The 15,367-nt window shown below is 32.6% G+C and overlaps 1 long non-coding RNA gene across 1 annotated transcript; it reads left to right on the top strand.

Moving 5' to 3' along the window:
* The first annotated feature begins 815 nt into the window (after positions 1–815).
* LOC138711545 (uncharacterized) lies at positions 816–9,517 on the top strand. Its single transcript, XR_011335372.1, has 3 exons — positions 816–895; positions 7,421–7,530; positions 9,242–9,517. It is a non-coding gene; the product is annotated as an uncharacterized lncRNA (long non-coding RNA).
* The last annotated feature ends 5,850 nt before the right edge of the window (positions 9,518–15,367 follow it).

The raw sequence follows: 15,367 nt of genomic DNA, 5'->3' as shown, positions 1-15,367 counted from the left end.
TATAAAGAGACAATTCGCTGAAGAAATCAAACAGCGCTTGCTGTTTGAGAATAACAGTGCATCTTAGTTCTGTAAGAATCTTTGCGAGATTATGGTTTCATCGAACATTGATTTACATAAAGTAAATTAATATCCATACTTTCCAAAAGATCTTAATTAACTCATGCCAATCACACCGAATCCACAATTAAGGGAATTAATATTCATAAAATCAATTTCGTTGAATGGAAAATAAAAACGTTTTCTAAGTAATATTGGCATAATATTCAATTTCTTTTGTATCATATTTCCAATGTTGTTATGTAGTATTTTGGACTTTTTGGTTCATTCCTTCATGTATATTTCCAGGGTTTTTAGGTCATAGAAATCAGAGCCCTACTAATGACTTTATCGCCATTTAAATTCTATCGTCCTCGGCTTGATTCAACTGGTGAACCTCGAATCTAACAATAGGCCTACGTGACAGGCACAAATTGACGAGGACGACAGGACAAAAGAGTGCGATTAAACAGGATTCAAATTTATCAACATTTACCTACTTTTGTATACTAGTTTTTAAAGTTAAGTTCACAAATGTTTATTACAAAACATTATTCAGGGTTTAACATATTTTTTTTAGAATTTATAATTTCAACATAACCTTATATTGTAATTCAAAGCCACAAATGTTGCTTTCACGCTGGTAAATGAAACTGATTAATTACAGTTTCAACATTATTAGACAGTTGTGCATTACAATAAAGATAAGGGTTTCAGACTTTATATAAAACAGCAACACGGTGCAAGGATTATTCAGTACAGCTTCATCTCTACACATCGGATCCAACGTCAACCACAATCATGAATAAGCTGTGCTTCATTCTGCTAGTATTTGTGATCTGTATTTCATTCAGTGGTAAGTACTGTTACCATCTATTGAAATTTACTATAAGTTTGAATACCAGAGTTGATCGAGGTGTATGCAGAGGTTTTCGCGGCTACGGTTAAGGTAGGTTAATCAGATTTCCAAAATAAAAAAGGAGCACTTATTAAAGTTCAAATGAATCAATATTTAACATAAACATTTCATTATTACTTGTGTTTATATAATGTAAGTGAGCAATAAGGTATATTTTAATATATTTTATGCTCGACCATGCCGAAATGTAGTAATTATACACCTGGTAGCAGTCCTTTAATGCATGTCATTAAAGTACACCTACTCATTAAAGTACAGGTGTTCAGCCAATGACAACTCAGCTTACAGGTGTTCAGCCAATGACAACTCAGCTTTGTACCGCTATAAAATCGCAAGTATCGATTATTCTCGGATATGCAATCGAAAGAGAATTAGCGAAAAGTCACGGAGGCTGGAAATCCAATACTGTCGCAGAAGGTTATGTTCTGTTACTATAATAATTAGCGTTAATTTTAAATAATATTCAAATAAATTCAATTTGTCATCTCGTTTTTCAATGTCGAATTCAATGATCAAGGTTATATCAAGTTTAACGGGATTACATCAAGGTCAATTACATTATTGTTCCTCGGAAAAAATCAATACTTTCGCGTCTGCGCACATCTCACAATTCACGACCTAGAACAAGGTCACTTCCGATCTTGTCAGTTACAAATAAAATGTATACATCTGAATACCGGTAATTTCAAGTTAGAAATATGGTCGACCATAAAAAGTCGTATGAAACTTGCCTATAATGGTAATTAAGACGCTCGCATGAATATTATGAAACTCGCTTGCGCTCGTTTCATAAACATCCCTACTTGCGTCTTAATTACTATCATTATAGGCTCGTTGCATAATGTACTATTATGCTCGATCATGCCGAAATGTAGTAATTATACACCTGGTAGCAGTCCTTTAATGCATGTCATTAAAGTACACCTACTCATTAAAGTACAGGTGTTCAGCCAATGACAAGTCAGCTTTGTACCGTTATAAAACCTCAGCCAATGACAAGTCAGCTTTGTACCGTTATAAAACCGCAAGTATCGATTATTCTCGGATACGCAATTGAAAGAGAATTAGCGAAAAGTCACGGAGGCTGGAAATCCAATACTATCGCAGAAGGTTATGTTCTGTATTACTCTGTAGGTTCTTATAGGCTATCAAGATCAATGTGGACATCTGTTCCTCGGAAAAAATCAATACTTTCGCGTCTGCACACATCTCACAATTTAAGAGGTATTGCTCAAGGTCAGTTAGATACAAATAAAATGAATAATTTCAAGTTAGAAATATGGTTGAGCATAAAAAATCGTATGAAACTCGCCTATAATGGTAATTAAGAAGCTCGTATAAAAATTATGAAATTCGCTTGAAGTCGTTTCATTAACATCCATACTCGCTTCTTAATTACTATCATTATAGGCTCGTTGCATAATGTACTATTATGCTCGACCATGCCGAAATGTAGTAATTATACACCTGGTAGTAGCCCTTTAATGGACCTCATTAAAGTACACCTATTCATTAAAGTTCAGTTGTTCCACCAATCAGAAAATACCATTGTAGCAATATGAAAGTGCAAGTATCGATTATTCTCGGATATGCAATCGAAAGACAACAATAAATCATCTATATTTGAAATAAAGTCAGTTCTGTTACTATAATAATTAGCGTTAATTGTAAATAATGTTCAAATAAATTCAATTTGTCATCTCTCTAGATTATATCAAGGTCAATATCGACATATGTTTCTCGGAAAAAATCAATACTTTCGCGTCTGCGCACATCTCACAATTTACGAGGTATTGCACAAGATCAGTTCCGCTCCTCAGTCAGATAAGAATAACATGAATACTCATGAATAATTTCAAGTTAGAAATATGGTCGAGCATAAGAAGTCGTATGAAATTTGACTACAATGGTAATTAAGACGCTGGTATGAAAATTATGAAACTCGCTTGCGCTCGTTTCATAAACATACTCACGTCTTAATTACTACCATTATAAAGCTCGTTGCATAATGTACTATTAAAGTAATAAATACTACACTGTTTACAATAACTAGGCTATAATAACCATGCAAGTACATAATAAAGTAGCATGGATACTTGGCTTAAGTCATTGTTGACCATTTTTTTATATTTCAACTAGTCTGGATTAATTAGGTAAACTTATCTATAGTAATGTCATAAGAAGTCTGAGATTTTCCGGAAATCTCAGACCTCGAGTGAAATTTATTAGGACTATTTCGTGAATAAAATAAAAATGTATGTTAGGAGAAAATCCACAGACGATTAGGGAAAACAAGGGAATTTTATTGAAAGCAAGTAAAGAGGTTTGAAAGTAAATCCCGAAAAGACAAAGTATATGATTAAGACTCGTGACGGGAATATTGTACGAAATGGAAATATAAAAATTGGAAATTTATCTTTTAAAGAGGTGGAAAAGTTCAAATATCTTGGAGCAACACTAACAAATATAAATGATACTCGGGAGGAAATTAAACACAGAATAAATATGGGAAATGCCTGTTATTATTCGGTTGAGAAGCTTTTATCATCCAGTTTGCTGTCAAAAAATCTGAAAGTTAGAATTTATAAAACAGTTATATTACCGGTTGTTCTTTATGGTTGTCAAACTCGGACTCTCACTTTGAGAGAGGAACATAGGTTAAGGGTGTTTGAGAATAAGGTGCTTAGAAAAATATTTGGGGCTAAGAGGGATGAAGTTACAGGAGAATGGAGAAAGTTACACAACACAAAACTGCACGCATTGTATTCTTCACCTGACATAATTAGGAACATTAAATCCAGACGTTTGAGATGGGCAGGGCATGTAGCACGTATGGGCGAATCCAGAAATGCATATAGAGTGTTAGTTGGGAGGCCGGAGGGAGGCCGAGACGTAGGTGGGAAGATAATATTAAAATGGATTTGAGGGAGGTGGGAGACTGGATTAATCTTGCTCAGGATAGGGACCAATGATGGGCTTATGTGAGGGCGGCAATGAACTTCCGGGTTCCTTAAAAGCCAGCAAGTAAGTAAATAATAAATCCATAAAATTTACTCAAAAATGTTAATAATTGTATATTTATGAATACTTAACCTATTCAGACATTCTAAAGTCGAAATAGATGAATAACGATTATTGCAATAAAGAAATTGAATGTTATTCAGTAATGACAATTGGGAAAAGCGAAATACAGGTTTAAAAATGTTAATTTCATGTACTGCGATTTTCTCTTGATATTATAAGAGAAATACGTTTTCATTATCTGCTAAAATCATAATTTAATTCAAAGATTTTATAATATAATTACAAATAACCTGATTAATACATTTATTTATTTATTTATTTATTTATTTATTTGTTTTTTGTTTGTTTGTTTGTTTGTTTGTTTGTTTGTTTGCTTGTTTGTTTGTTTGTTTGTTTGTTTGTTTGTTTGTTTGTTTGTTTGTTTGTTTGTTTGTTTATTTATTTATTTATTTATTTATTTATTTATTTATTTATTTATTTATTTATTTATTTTGCTAATAATTATAATATAGCATATAATATACACAGAAAAAACTTTAGCTCGCCCCTGAAAGAGTAGAACTCGTGCTCAGGGGCGGATTCCTGAATTGAAATTAATAATTATACAATACAATTTGTCTTATGTCTACTATGTAATTATTGTATATAAATTTAAATTTACAATTTTTCAATTTTTATAAAATCCATACATAACTTTTTAAATTTAATACTAGAACTATTAGAATTGACAAGATTAGGATATTTAAATATAAATTTGTTATATATTCTTGGGCCTAAATTACTACTATAATTAAATACTGTAACAGTGTTGCATTTTGGTTCAAACAATCTTAAAGAATTCATACCTTTTGTTTCATAACTATGAGAATACAATTCAAAATTATTTCGATTTTTATGTATGAATTTTATTAATACAGTATAATAAATTTGTCTTACGTTAAGTACATTAAAGTCTAAAAACAAATTTTGAGATGGAAAATCAATAGGTTTATGAAGACATACATTTTAATTATTTTCTTCTGTAATAAATAAAGTGGATTAAAACTGGATTTAAATGAGCTACCCCATCCTATATTTCCATACATAATTACCGATTGAAATAAAGTTAAATATGTTGTGCGTAATAAACTTATTGACAAGTAATTCCTCAATAAAACAAAATAATATACTATTTTACGTAATTTATTACAAAGGTAATTAATGTGATGGTTCCATTTTAAATGATTATCGAAAATTATGCCTAAAACAGAGGACTCTTTAATAATCGGACATTTACCTTCACAGGACTCTTTAATAATCGGACATTTACACTGTATAAGACAACAATCAGAATTATGTAATTTAATACTTAATATAGATGTAGGAGGTTTGTTACATTTTTCAGATAATGAACAATTAAATGAACAATTGAAGAAGTGCTATTTTCTTTAGATGCAATGGACATGGAATTAGAAGATGAAGATGTAGATATGGAAGTACGATTTCGCATTTTATTTAGTACGATGGATTCATGCTCATCGATTTATATGGAAACAGTTGGCGACACTGAGTAAACAAAAGAACGACCATGCGATAAATTGATACTGGTAGTGATAAATCGAGCTGCAGAAATTATCGCGATGTATGATTGATTGGTTGGAATTCAGAATTTCATTACACTTAATTGGCCGAAAATGGAATGACGTCATATAAACGAAATAGTCTGTATAAAAATACTTCATGTTAATTGGATCTTACATCATATCCATGAAACTGTATTCTGAACTTGTTTCATAAGAAAATTGTTTGCTTCATATTATCTTTTTAACTATTTTAACAATCCCCAAGAAGATCAACTGTACAATCATATTTCTTGGATGAGTGAATTTGCTCTAGAAGTGTTGGCCGTTTCTTCAGGAAAAAAATACAAGTCCATGCAAGACACATTTCTGCATGATGCTTTATTGTTTTGTAGCTGTTAATTTATCCTTGCCCAGCATTTAAGTCAGGTTAAGGCAGGGATGCAGAACTGGGAGAGAGAACGGTGGAAGCATGGGGAAAGCATTGGCTGATTAATACACCAGAAAAGAGATGAACTATGGCTAATTTTATACATTTTTTTTTATTTCATCATTTCAAGCTTATTGCAGTATAGATGGAATATATACAGTATAATATACATGGACAGGGCATCAGCGTAACTGCATCAGGCTATGAATGACCTACAGGGGCTATTCCATATCAAATCGATCAGTAAAAAACCCGCATTTTTTAATACTCTAATTTTTTCCCTATTTATACAAAGTGCTGAGGACAGTGCATTTTCAAAAATATACTATCGAAAGCCAAGCGGTTTTCGTACTATTGAGCGACAAATTTAGCGTATTTTATAAAAACAAGCCTCTTTCAGCACTCAGAACTCTGAACCATTTACTGCAGAACATTGAACGGGAGCTCATTTTGAAGCTGACATTTGGTAGGTTATGTTAAGAAGTAATCCTTATTTTTATTGTATACAGAGAGACAGATAATTTGATTTTACTTACTTTTAGGCTTTTTGCTCATTTGGAAAAATGTAAAAAAATATTGAGAAAAAACCTTGCATTATTAAAAGGAATTCGGCATTGTTTGCTTAGTGGTACGGCAATAAGTTTCGAGGGTATTAAATAGATTATTTTCACACGCTTAGACTTGAACGGCGCAGTACCGCACGCACTGGCCGAGAGCTGAAGATAAGCGAGCGTTGGGCGTCATTTTACTCCTGTGTTTATGAAAACTTGTGATAAAGCTAGCCAGCTATGCGCTACTAGACGAAACATCACGTGTTTGTCTCCTGGCCTTGTTTGTCTCGGCTAGCTCCCGCCTCACAGTCAGCTGGTTAGTTCACGCGCGTACTATTTATTTTCTTTATTTGATATTTTCAATACTTTCTTATCAACGGTGCACCAATAAAAAATATGTGTTTATTTGTACTTCCAATGCGGAATCTAACCATATATTTTAAAAATATTTTTTCGTGGTCAAAGGCGTCTTAATGAAGAAAAATCTAAATTTCTCCATTTCCATAAAAAGTAAGAAAAACTGTTTACATGTCAATATAAACTTTAATTTCTCAGCACCAAAATAAACCATGATTTTGATCATTGGGTGAAAGGGTTTCGGAGCCACAACAGTTAAAGTTGCTAATTTTATGAAAATACGATAAATTTAAATATTTTTAATTTAAACACTATGAAGTTCTGATGCCTCAAACTTTGCACAAAGCATTGTATCATAGTTGTCAACGGACAGAAAAAGTTTCATTGTATTTAAAAATTGCAAGGTAAATTTTCTCTATATTTCGGTCGATTTGAGATGGAATAGTCCACAGATTCGCATTTTTGTGTCCCTTAGTAGTACAACAATGATTCTTATCTCTGCACATAACAAGTACAGAAAGCAAATTTTAATTTTTTACAGGAAAGACGACCGCAAGTACTGACATCTCCTTTCTTTCCAAACAAACTATGTATGTAGTTTCTAAGGTCAACGAAGCTTTTATTGAGATCGCTAATACAGTGCAGGAAACGGTAAGTCTTCCTCCAGACAGGGATATTATATTGTCAATGTCGAGTAGTTTGGCAGGCTCATAGAATACGTTTAGAAAGTTTGTTGCATAAACAAGGGTTGTTAGGTGTCTCCACAAATAAAATGTAAAGGATTGATGTCCGGCGAACATGCAGGCCATAGATCTGGTCCATCTGTAGTGGTAGATATTAGCGTGTGCATCTCAAACAATGCGCCTGAAATGTGCTGGTTTTATGATTCATTTGTCAGACAGACCGAGGTCAGATGTTTTCATGCGTGCAGACGGAGGACATTTTGAGTCCTGAGAATTCAGAGTTTAAAATACTGTCAATGTGTAGTTGTAAATGTACTCAATAAGTTTGAATTAAAATACCCTATTTGTCTTTGTCGTTGAACATTCATAAACCAGTCATTTCCACAAATAAGTTCATATAACTTTTTCTTGTATTGGTGTAGAGAACTCGATCGCAAAGTTTATTCCAGTATTTTATAGCCTGTATACAGTAGTACAGGCATGTCAATTGATGCCTACAGGAGCAAGCGCGCGCTTTAGAGCCCAGGAGAGCCTGAGCGCTTTACAGCGGAAAGGAAAGAGACAGACGAAAGAGGTGGTATATGCCGCTTGGTCGAACTATATTCAGGGATGGCCAGCACTGATTCAATAGATAAAGGGAAGAGAACTAATTAAAACTGTATCCATGTCAATTTTTAGATTTGCCTGAGAAGTATAAGTGCATTATAAGAATGTAAGTTTTAATTTTAATGCTCATTTTTCACAAGTTTTATTTTTTTATTCAAAAGAAATATTTTCTCAACTTTTCGTATAGAAAAGTGAAATTTTCAGGTATGGGCCTATTTATTATTCGTAAATCTAATATACCGTAAATACGTATTACTGAAGATAGTGATTGAAAATTTTGAAAATATTCGCATGGAAATTGTTTGTAAGGAAATGAATTAACAAAGCAACTACTGTTACATCATAAGCAGAAGATGCGTGCCCATGTGTTGTAAAAATGTCAGCTCTATAGCTTTAGAAGATTTCGAGAAAATAATTTAATATTCTGATGATAGGAAGTTGCTCACAATTAATATCACCTTAAAAGCATAATGCGATAAGAGTTTTGTTATGTAATATTAGTTACACTTAAAGCATATACAGCACCTAGGTAACTTTTCTTTGTACTGTAATATTGTTTTCATTAGTTTATTGATTACTTTTGTAAGGCTAAAGATACCATCAATATCAATTCCAACTTATCATGTCATACTCAATCTCTTTCTTTGGAATATCACTTTCTTTATGAATGATGTGTTTCATCCACTTAATAGAGTATAATATTATACTACTATGGAATTTAAGTGAATATTCCTTCTTAACTCTCTATTATGTTATTAACATTTAAAACACAAGTGCAATATTAAGAAATCAGTGTTAGTACTTTGTTTTACAGACAATATAGATAATATCAAACAGAAAGCAGCCATATAAAAATAACGACATAAAATTTCACGTTCCGTTTGAAGTTTGTGCACCACTGTTTTCTTAACCCAACAGGTTGCTTATTCATATACACAACCCTTCCTCTTTCCATACTTTGGGCTTGCTTCCCGCGAACGGCGTCAAGGTCAGAAAAATGCTCTTGCTTTGACATCACTATGTTAAAATATCGATAAAAACCATATCTTGATAATACTCTTTTATTTCTGCAGATGAAAGACATCACAGGTCATTTGATCTTGGCGTTCACAAAAGCAGTTCTTGGAGACACGAAAGGTGTGGTAATGAATTTGAACAAAGTCCTACAAGAATTATTAGAGTTCCAGACAAGGGGAATGAACATAATCAGTGCCATCTTAGACAGCTTACAAAATATCATTCAAAGTTTCATAGACAACATCTCTGCAGACACCACTGCATCTTCAACTGAAACTAGAGCGACTCTACATCAATAAACTAGCATCGGAATTCTGGACACTGAAGATGCTTTTAAGTTAATCTCTACAGCTTGAAATTAGTTGTAAAATTAATTAAGAAATAAAAATATAATTATTGTTTTTAAATAGTTCTGATTTCAAAAGATAATCCAATTCTTCCAAAACACAATTTCATTAATAGTAAGCTAAAAAATGTAATTAAATCATTCCAGGTCAGTTTGTCCACTTTATACAGTCCGTCTTCATTTGGTATATGAACATTTCGTCCATTTTTTTTTTTGTCCATAAAGGATTCGTTCATTTTCAGTATTGTCCACTAATATCATAGCTTCACAATTATTTTATCTATTTTCCTTGGTCCACATTTTTGTCCATTTTTCTAAAATTTATTTAAAAGTGTTCATACACCTAAATAAAAGACAAGTTTAACTGTAGTTAATAGTTGTAATTAATGTGCTTTCTTATGGTTTCCATGGTAGCGAAATGCACTTTAATTTACTGTATGTACCAGAACTCTTAATAAGGAATCAGATTTATACAGTACAATTTCAAAAACATTATAATAGTATATTTATTAAAGGCAAGGATAAAATATTTTATAACAATTACATATATCACGTAACACCATTCTTCGAAATGTTATCCTGGCTCCGTCTAGAAGATCGTAGGGAAATCCCCTGTCTTTCCCTTCTCTTTCACATATTGCATTTCTCCACTCCTGTCTATCTTGGGTCTCCTTTTCAAAATTTATCCACCCATCATAACCTAGACACATGATCACAACACTCCTCAATATTATCTTCCCACCACAATCTGAACACACGCTCTCGCCATGAAACAATACTAACAATATCGTCCCATCGCACCTCCTCATACTCATCCTCTTTCACAATAGCCCTGCCAAGACTCTGGAATTCGTTACCTGCTAGCATCAGGGACTGTCGAAATAAAATTGAATTGAAACGCAAACTTACTAGGCACTTGGTCAGTAATTGAGACTCGTTCAGACATGGTTTCTTGTAAATAGTTCTCTTAATCTATCACAAAATATTTCAATATCCGGTAATTTCATCACTATAGAACTTTGTTATTGAATGTTTAATTTGTAATTCAGTAAATACAAAAATATCCTTTATTCTTAACTTCTATCATAAATTGCCTAGCTTTCATTAATCAGGTAATCTTGTCGTACTTTAATTTTTATTGTAATTGTAATTGTAATTGTAAATTTAATATTAATTGTAATTTTATTGTTCATATTATAGTTGTAATCCCCTGGTAGAGGGGCAGAGAAGGCCTGACGGCCTTATCTCTACCAGGTTAAATAAATAAATACTAAATACTAATGCTAACACCATATCACACTCTCCATTCCTAAACACAGAACATCCTTCTACTCTTCATCTTTCACCGTCTCTGCAGCTCATCTCTGGAACTCTCTACCACAACATGTCACAGACTGTCGGACATTATCTAGTTTCAAAAATAAATTAAAATTGCACTTTTTGAATTAGATTCCTTTCAGTTATAAGCCCTTTTCTCTGCCATAGTTTTGTAAAAATATAGGCTATATATTTCTTTTTCCTTCCTTTCCCCTTTTTGTTCTCTTTATCAGCCGATGAATTTATTATCATAGCCTTTTTATCGTGAATTTTATTTAATGTTCGTATCTCTTTTCTTTTTATTATTATTTTATTACATTTCATTTTGATATATTCTACCTTACGTTTTCCATATTAACCATTTGTACTAAATGAGTTGTTTCACTATATTCCAATGTATTTTACTTTCTTTTTTTTTATTATGGTATTATTTTCATGTTATTTAGTGTCGATTTTATTATGCTTTTTTGTAATATGTTAGTATTCTGTTCTTTAACTTTTTGTTAAATTTTAACTGCTTGTATACTTTGTGACCTGGTAGAGTGTAAGAGAAGGCCCTATGGCCTTAACTCTGCCAGTATAAATTATTATTATTATTATTATTATTATTATTATTATTATTATTATATTATCCATTCCCTCCCACCGAACATACTCATATTCATCTTCTTTCACTGTGGCTGTTCCTCGGCTTTGGAATTCCCTACCGAGCAATGTCAGGGACTGTCAGACATCAAACCAATTTAAGAATAGACTAACGAAATATTTTTCTAACAATTCTTGTTGACAATAATAGCTGTTTCAGATTTCTCAATGTTTAATGATATTTAAATTATCTCACTACTACTGCTACTGCTACTGCTACTGCTGCTACTACTACTACTACTACTACTACTACTACTACTACTACTACTACTACTACTACTACTACTACTACTATTATTATTATTATTATCATCATCACTATCTCTTACCAATGTTTATTATTGTCTCACTAACATTACTTATCCAACTTTCATTATTTACTTTCATGTTGTTTTATGGTCTAGATATTAATGTAATAACCAGGGAACGGATTTATATGGACTAAAAATATATGAAATATGTAAATATATATGTAGTTATTTTTACCAAAATATGGAATTAAATATGGATTTTTACCAAAATATGGAATTAAATATGGACTTAAAATTATAAAAAAATGACTATGTACGTTAAATATTGGTACATTTTAATCAAACTAAACAAAAAATATAATGGACGTACCTTATCTTCCAATGTAGTTTCAACAAAACACAATTTTTATTGTCTGTTACCATAACAATAGGTTACAAACATTTCTTTCAAGTGCTGAAAAGTGAATCTTCTTCTATTGTCTCTGAGGATAGATTTATACTGACTAAAAGAGCGTTCGACGTCACAAGAAGTAACTGGTACATAATTCAATTTCACAATGTCTGCTGGGGATAAGTCCAAGTTAATCTTCACTGTTGATTCACCACTCATCACAGCAACAACCTTTTGTAGTTCTTCATATCCAGGGTTTTTTGAAAGTACAGTGTCCACCTTAGCTCTTACTGCATCTGCAACTTTACCTCTACCACGATTCAGTTGTTCCACAGTACTATTTATAATTTCAAAACTTTCAGATAGTGAAAGGTGCCTATTTTGGAGACTTTTGAGCGTTTTTATGATGCATGAAAATGTATGCTGAATGTGAGCTAAGTCATTCTTCACACTTATGTCACAGGTAACTGTTTTCGCAGTATCAATTGAGACTGCATCTTCAGAGTCCAATGCAAGGAGAACATTGTTAATAGAGTCTATATGTTCGGCATAATATTCAACTGCTTCTAGCCATGTACCCCATCTAGTTAAAATTGGCTTTGGTGGCAATGGAATTTCAGGGTACATTTCTTTCAACACGTTAACTCTACTGGGAGCTTTGAGAAATACTTTTTTCACTGATGAAATCAACAAATCTACTTTAGGGAAATTGTCTCTGACCACTTCTGCCACACGATGAAATGCATGCGCCACACAAGTAAAATGAGTCAATTTAGGATATACAACAGATAATGCTTGTCCAGCTTTGACCATATAAGGGGCAGCATCGCTAATAAAGAATAACACATTATCGTACATAATACCCTTTGGCCACAGGATACCCATAGCTTCGTTGAACAGTTTAACTATAGTTTTGTTATTGCACTTTTCTAGAACATCACAATGTAAAAGAATTCGTTCAGAATATTGTTCACTTAACAAACCGATAACTACATTACCAACAAGTCTACCTTCTTTGTCGGGAGTCTCATCAATGGAAACCCAAATTGAACTATCTTTAATTTCATCTCTTATCTTCTGTATTGTCTCATCGTAGATGGATGGAGCATACGTCTTCCTAAGTGTTGACTCATCCGGGATTGTATGTTGAGTATATTTTTCAAGGAATTCCCTGAAGACCTTATTCTTTAGTTTGTAGAGAGGAATATCAGCAGAGATGAGAGAACGGCACAGGTCGATGTTAAACTCAGATCTTACATTCGATGTTGTTGGTTGTGTTAAAAACAATTGTCTCTGCTTGGAATTTAGTTGTTTGTTGGCCTGATGTTTACTAGTTGTAATGTGTTGTTGCACCAGGAACTTTTGTGTAGATGATACTGCACACTGACACAAATTACAAAATAATATTTTATTGTCAGTTGATAAACCATCTTCTTTAAATTCTGAAATGTAACTTGTTAGTTTTGATTTTAAATTGACTGAATGACGTACTTTTGGCATATTTACCGTCTTTATAGTATGATTTACAAAACTGAACCTATGTGTACTCTGACTGGCATTTAACTGTTGAGCTGCACAACTGAAGTCTGTTAAAAATTTTAAATTAAATTAATACAGTTTTGTAACTTACTTTCCCATTGTTGATAGGACTGCTAATTTTCAAATAACTCTGATGTTAAAGGGATTACTGAACATGTGTTTAAATCTCTATTGTTGAAATGTATTTTTAAAAGTTAATGGAATTTTGTTTTGTTTTATTGTTAAACCTAATATAATATGGACTGTTTTATATGAAATATGGAAAATATATGGAAATTAACGAAAATATGTACTAAACTCTAAAATATGGAAAAATATGGAAAATAAAAGTAGGATTTTTCAACCCTACACATTGTGAAACATAAAGATAATGCAAAATATAAATTATATTAGCTTTATAAGTAAATATGTATTTACATATAAATCCTTTCCCTGGTAATAACTATGTAACCAATTCTATTCAATTAGAATTAGAGTCTGGCTGGGCGGAAGAGAAGGCCTACTGACCTTAGCTCTGCCAGATTAAATAAATAAATTATTATTATTATTATTATAAATTATTATATCAGTTCCACTTATTCGGCAAAAATGGAGACCGATCATATTGGCAGTACGAAAATCGTGATACATGCAAAGACAGTTGTGTTACAAATAGGAGTACATAGGTACATGAATGATTTCAAGGGAAAAATTGTTCCGCGGCCGGGTATCGAACCCGGGAATTTTGGCTGAACGCACCAACACTCTAACCGACTTCACAGGGAGCTTTACCTGAAAGCTAGATTTGCAGGAATATACATATTCGTTTCTATGTATTTAAGGAAGGTAAACACACACACATGGTGGGAATAGAGTTGAAGTTGGTACGAAAAACGGCTTGGCGGAAACCAAAAAGAAGGCCGAACAATACAGTTCGTCTCTAAATGTAATAACTTAATAAGCGAGAACCAGTACCCACGTCTATGGTTCAAGCTTCTCAAAAAATATTGGACAAAATTTTGTATGACTTCAACAAAAATGATATTAATGAATTGAATACTATTATAGTCACAATCATGCCATGGTATGAAAGAAAAATTTCACAATCTCGAGCGGAAATCGAACCTGCGACTTCCTGTTCTCCGGTCAGGCGCTCTACCACTGAGCTATCGAGTTCGTCTCACGCCAAAGGCTCGGAATTATCCTTTCATACTGGCGACTCTGTTATAGAGTACTGTCCATAGCAGTATTTCAATCAATCATGGCTGCTTATCGCACAATTTTATCGCGTCCCTAGCATTTGTTTAATTTTATCGCGTCCATAGCATTTGTTTCTTTGTTTGCCAACATTTGTCACATCAACGGACGTATATACGTCACCCAAACATCGTAAGATGAAGATTAAAAATGATATTCCTCGAAAGTTACTACAGTTAGTCTTGTCCCCCTTCTTAAAGATAGGTACGATTATGGACTCCTTCCATTGTTCTGGTATAATTTCCTTTTCCCAAATAACAAGTATAAGTTTATAAATTTCGTTAGATAATGCGCTTCCGCCCTCTTGTATTAATTCTGCTGGAATTTGATCGTTTATTTTACACAATTAATATGTAATGTTGCCTATACTGACAGTAAAAATATTGGTTCAAATATCCTCAACTATGCCCTGCAATATTACACGCTTGAGCGTATTACCTAAAGCATTTTACCTCTG

This window comes from Periplaneta americana, chromosome 13, assembly GCF_040183065.1.
Source record: "Periplaneta americana isolate PAMFEO1 chromosome 13, P.americana_PAMFEO1_priV1, whole genome shotgun sequence".
Classification (NCBI taxonomy): Eukaryota; Metazoa; Arthropoda; class Insecta; order Blattodea; family Blattidae; genus Periplaneta; species Periplaneta americana.
Note: the sequence above shows the minus strand (reverse complement) of the source record. Positions and strands in the feature narration are given on the sequence as shown.